The 5595-nt window shown below is 48.2% G+C and overlaps 1 pseudogene across 1 annotated transcript; it reads left to right on the top strand.

The window, feature by feature from the left end:
* Positions 1-699: 699 nt before the first annotated feature.
* LOC309368762 (fatty acid-binding protein, adipocyte pseudogene) lies at positions 700-1311 on the top strand (annotated as a pseudogene). The gene has a single exon. The product of its transcript is annotated as a fatty acid-binding protein, adipocyte pseudogene (transcript).
* Positions 1312-5595: the final 4284 nt, after the last annotated feature.

Below are 5595 nucleotides of genomic sequence, written 5' to 3'. Positions count from 1 at the left end.
TTTGGGTTTTCCTAGTTCATATTCTCTTATCGGTTGTACCACAGTCTCAGCCTCCAGCCTCATCAGCAAGGGAAAGTACACAAGCCTGCTTGCCTCAGAGGGGTTTTCCACAAAAGCAGTGTGGCAGGAGGAGGGCTATTCCCACAGAGCAGTTTCTCGTGAGCATAGTCAGCCACAGCAGTGAGACAGCACAACAGAGAGGATGAATGACGCCAACTTTGTGAAAAGCAGCACAAGAGACGAGGACGTTTAGCCCTTTTAAGAATTGCTCTCTATAGCCTTTGAGGAAAACGATGCTATGAGAGCGCATGAGGCCAGGGAACGTTGGGTCTTTGGGGGAGAATGTTTTAAGAGAGAGAGCGCAAAGTAATGTCTGTGTGTGAATGTATTGGGAAAAGGGAGAGGGAAAGGGAAAGAGATAAGAGATGCTTTTTAAAAAAAAATGCATCCACAGAGGCTAACGTTTTAACAAAAACTTTAATAGGCAATAATCAATAGGATGAAACTTTTCCTCGCTGGGGAAAGCTGCCTCTGTTGCTTTCTGTGAGCTGCACTAGATACATGTGGCTTTTTAAAACTTAGGAAGCAGCTAACAGTTTCTAAGTGCTGCACAGACATTAAAAGACAAGACAGTCAGGTGCTGTGCTCTTTGTGGTGCTTAGTTAAACTTGTAAGAAGTTCCTCAGGAGACTTAGTTAATCCTACACCACGTGCGAACAATTTTTGGGAACTTGGAAGCTTGTTTCCACTGAAAAATTTGATGACTATATGAAAGAACTTGGTGTGGGCTTTGCCACCAGGAAGGTGGCTGGTGTTGCCAAGCCCAATGTGATCATCAGTTGCAACGGAGATGTTATAACCATCAAAACAAAGAGCAGTTCAAAGAACACTGAGATTTCCTTCAAACTGGGGGAACAGTTTGATGAGACCACAGCAGATGACAGGAAAGTAAAGAGTGTTGTGACATTAGACAATGGGTTGCTCAGTCAGTTGCAGAAATGGGATGGCAAAGAGACCACAATAAAAAGAAAAATAGAAGATGGAAAGCTGGTTGTGGAGTGTGAAATGAACAACGTTATCTGCACCAGAGTGTATGAGAAAGCATGATGATAGACTCCTTCCCCTGTGTGGTTAGTGGGAGACAGAATCAGGGGAGTTAGCTGGTTCGGGTTGCAGAGCCCCACAAGGCAGTTGCTTTCTCCAAAGAACTGATATGTTATTGATAGGACCGTTCCAAAGAACCTGTATACAGTATTCAACCTAAAAGTATGGTGACTATTCAATAAAGTGCTTAATGATAAAAAAAGACAAGACAGTCCCTGCCGCCCCCTGCCCACAGGCTCACCGTTTAATACAAAGTGGGGGATGCAATGCAGAAGGAAAATCAAAACAAGCCCGGGAGCAGCTCCACCTTCACATTGGTCTCCTGCTTGCCATATGATGCAGTTCCTCAGTCTCACAGGGTAACTTGCAGTCCATTGCTATTTACTCCGGTTCAGTGGTAAAATGTGGGGTTTCCCACGGAAAGCATTAGGGGAAGAAAACAAAAAACCCGCTTGGACACAGAGCTTTAACATGCAGCCCTGTGCCAAGGTAACGTAGGAGAGGGGGCCCTGAAATAGGTTGATTTCCGTGAGGCTCACTCCTCCTTCCTTGGGCTTGTCCTCTGCCTCCAAGCCAAATTCTGTATAGCGAATTCCTCCACCACTTCACCACAATACAATACAGTATCGGTAAAATACACGGCACCGTTCTCACCAATAGCCTCTGAATATCTGGGGGTGGAGGGCAAGGTTTCCTAGGCAAATTAAAGCCCCAGCACCTCTCTTTCTTTCTTTCTTTCTTTCTTTCTTTCTTTCTTTCTTTCTTTCTTTCTTTCTTTCTTTCTTTCTTTCTTTCTGGGACACAGGTGGCGCTGTGGGTTAAACCACAGAGCCTAAGACTTGCCAATCAGAAGGTTGGTGGTTCGAATCCCCACGACGGGGTGAGCTCCCGTTGCTCAGTCCCTACTTCTGCCAACCTAGCAGTTTGAAACCATGTCAAAGTGCAAGTAGATAAATGGGTACCACTCTGGCGGGAAGGTAAGCGGCATTTCCGTGCGCTGCTCTGGTTCGCCAGAAGCAGCTTAGTCATGCTGGCCACATGACCCGGAAGCTGCGTCAGCTCCCTCGGCCAGTAAAGCAAGATGAGTCGGCCACAACTGGACCTAATGGTCAGGGGTCCCTTTACCTTTACCTCTTTTTATTATAGAAATTATCCCTGCAATTGTGTCTGTAGACATATGGCCCAGTGAGTCAGTGCATCTGGCTGTTAATAACTAGAAGGCTGTTGGTTCGAGCCCACCTAGGGACAGCTATAGGCAGGATTCCTGTGTTGTTGGATGATGACTAGATGATCCTCGCAGTCCCTTCCAACTGTACAATTCTATGATTTAGCCATTAAATTCAGAAGACTGCTCACTGAAAGACTGGAGCCATACTCCACCAACCAAGGGGAAAAGAAGCCACGAGAAGAGTTATCTAAGCTATATTTAGTTCCTCTCTTTATTTCTTCTAAGGCAGGGCTGAGTCACACAGCACTGGGCTTGTGCTGATATAAGGGCTTTTTGTAACCAAGGCGTAGTTTGTCCACAAGCCTGCAACGAGGTTCATGTGATTTCTTCTGTTTATGTCCAGACTGTGGAGCTCCCTGGGTAACCTTGGGGCAGTCACTAGCTCAAAGGTACCTGATCTCATACGCCGGAGTTGTGAAGAAGAAAAATGCTGTGTGCCTATATGAAACAATACACTACCCTGAGCTCTTTGAGATAAAAATGGGTGGGATATAAATGCAAATCAATCTATCAATCTTGACTTTTCAGTAGGTACTCACATTTGACTATTCCACTCCCTGCCACCCTTTGGGGGCCTCTGTAAAAAATTGTTGGCATGCACTGAAAGAAAACAACACCTAGGATCTATGAAGTTATTACTATTTTAATGCATGTATATAATCAAATGCCATTCTCTCCACAGGTCCTTAAGTTATCCATAGTTGTCCTCAAGGTAAATGAAAAGGTTCTCTTGTGCTGCCGTAGGAATTTGTGAAATGCTGACCTCTAGTGGCATTGAAGGAAATTTGATGTCTTGGTCTCTGGCTTTGTACTGAATCGTAGGCAACGCAGTGGATATTTTTAATTAGTGTACGGTTTGCCCTTTATTATGGGACGCAGGTGGCACTGTGGGTTAAAGCCTCAGCGCCTAGGACTTGCCGATCGAAAGGTCGGCGGTTCGAATCCCTGCGGCGGGGTGCGCTCCCGCTGCTCGGTCCCAGCGCCTGCCAACCTAGCAGTTCGAAAGCACCTCCGGGTGCAAGTAGATAAATAGGGACCGCTTACCAGCGGGAAGGTAAACGGCGTTTCCGTGTGCGGCTCTGGCTCGCCAGATGCAGCTTTGTCACACTGGCCACGTGACCCGGAAGTGTCTCCGAACAGCGCTGGCCCCTGGCCTCTTGAGTGAGATGGGCGCACAACCCCAGAGTCTGTCAAGACTGGCCCGTACGGGCAGGGGTACCTTTACCTTTACCTTTGCCCTTTATTATGCTTTCAGATATTTAAGGACTTGTTATATGCTGAATGGTGGATAAAATCACTTGCATCCTATTGACTCTGCTGTTACAGCAGCTGAATCTCAAGGGCTGTCCACAGAATTCTCTAGTCCTGTTGTGTTGGATGAGTTTCAGTTGGTAAGGCTCGATGATGAAGGTTCTTGGATTGGTCAGGGTGACTACTTGTGCTCTGGGCCATTGTCCCTCATGGCTGATAAAAATTAGCAGGGAGGGGACAGTTGGCTGGGCCAGGGAGGTGATTAATGCCTCCTTGCAAGGAGGAGTGGTCAGTGCCTGCTTAAAGGAGGCAGTGGTAAAACCACTCAAGAAACCCTTCCTGGATTTGTAACTATCTCCCTTTCTTGGACAAGATTCTTGAGTGGGTAGTCATGGACGAGATCTAGGGTTTCTTGTAGGAAACTGATTTTCTACATCTATTTCTATTAGGGTTTTGGCACAGAACTGTTTTGGTCACACTGTACGATGACCTCTGTCTAGGAGAGAGACAGGGGAAATGTGTCCTTGTTAATTCTCCTTGACCTCCTTGACCATGGTACCCTTCTGGAGTGACTGTCCTAGTAAGGGGTGGGTGACATTGCTTTGTGGTGGTTCCGGTCCTACTTGGGACGGTTGTTTTTAGAGGCGATGCTTGGGGGGTGCTCTTGGGCCCTGTACAGCCTTCAATGTGGGTGTGATGGCCTGGGAATCTGATTCAAAGGCTGAACCTGAGGAATCCCAGCCTGCACAGGAATCCCCGCCTCCAGGGCTGGCTGAGCCGGGGCAGGGGCTTGAACCTGAAGGGCCCTCACCTGTGCCGGATCCTCAGGAGCAGACACCAGTTGAGTCTGCTCTGGCTCCTGAGGGGATGGAGGACCCATTGCCTGCAGGTGCTCCTCTCCCAGCCCTGTCAGGGGAAGGTGAGGTTGCCTCTGGGTCCAGTAACCCTCCAGCCTCTCCTGAGCTGCAGAGGCTCAGGGCAGAGAGGCGGAGGGAACTGGTTTCTCCCAGGAGGAGTGCTCGCCTTAAGGCCAGGTGAGGTGGGTCTCCTGGGGGCCGGGACCACCCCTGGCCTCAGAGAAGATAAAGGCCAGTCAGCCCGGTCCCAGGTTGTGGGAGCAACGTCCTTGAAGAGCTGTAGGCACTGGCAGGCACAGGCAATCACTGGCAGGAACTCTGCCAGAGTTCCTGACCACGCCCGACTCCCTGCCTTGGACCCCGCTTCAGCCTCGGACCAGACACGGACCATGCCACACGGTAACACTCCCCCCCCCCCCCCCGGGACCAGCACAGTGAGGTTCCTCAGGGTCTGATTTTATCCCCCATGCTGTTTAACATCTACATGAAACCTCCAAGTGGGGTCATCCAACGTTTTGGAGTATGTTGTCAGCAATATGCTAAAGACACACAGCCCTACTTTACCTTTACATCTACAGGTGTGGCGGTGGAAGTGCTGGACAATTGTCTTGCCTTAGTAAATGACTTAGTAAAAGACAAATAAACTGAAGCTCAACCGAGATGAGCCTGAGACACTGTTGGTGGAAAAGGCCTGCTCTTGATGGGGTTACACACCCTCTGAAGGAGCAGGTACACAGCTTGCGGGGGGCGGGGTTCATTGCTGGAGACTCAGGTGGCCTTAGTGGTGTTCCATCGGTTTTGGGTGGTGGCCCAGCTTTGCCCCTCTCTGGACAGGAATAGCCTAATTTCTGTCATCTATGCTCTGGTAACCTCTAGGTTAGATTACTGCAATGTGTTAAGACGTGGGGCTACCTCTGATGACAGTTTGGAAACTGCAACTGGTACAGAATTCAGCAGCCAGGTTGCTCACCATGAAAATCCCTGAAACGAGAAGTAATTGACTATAGAATAACAAAAATCAAAAAATAAACTAGAATTAAACAAAGACTTTACGAGATGCCGGCTACAAAACTTGTTTCACTTAACTAATCAGTTTCCTCAGAAGGAAATAAAGAAATTATAAGATTTTAAGTGATATCAAACAGGCTCAAGCGC

The sequence above is a fragment of the Podarcis melisellensis genome (assembly GCF_964234715.1).
Source record: "Podarcis melisellensis genome assembly, chromosome: 4".
Lineage (NCBI taxonomy): Eukaryota > Metazoa > Chordata > Lepidosauria > Squamata > Lacertidae > Podarcis > Podarcis melisellensis.
This window is presented reverse-complemented; position numbering and strand designations above follow the sequence as displayed.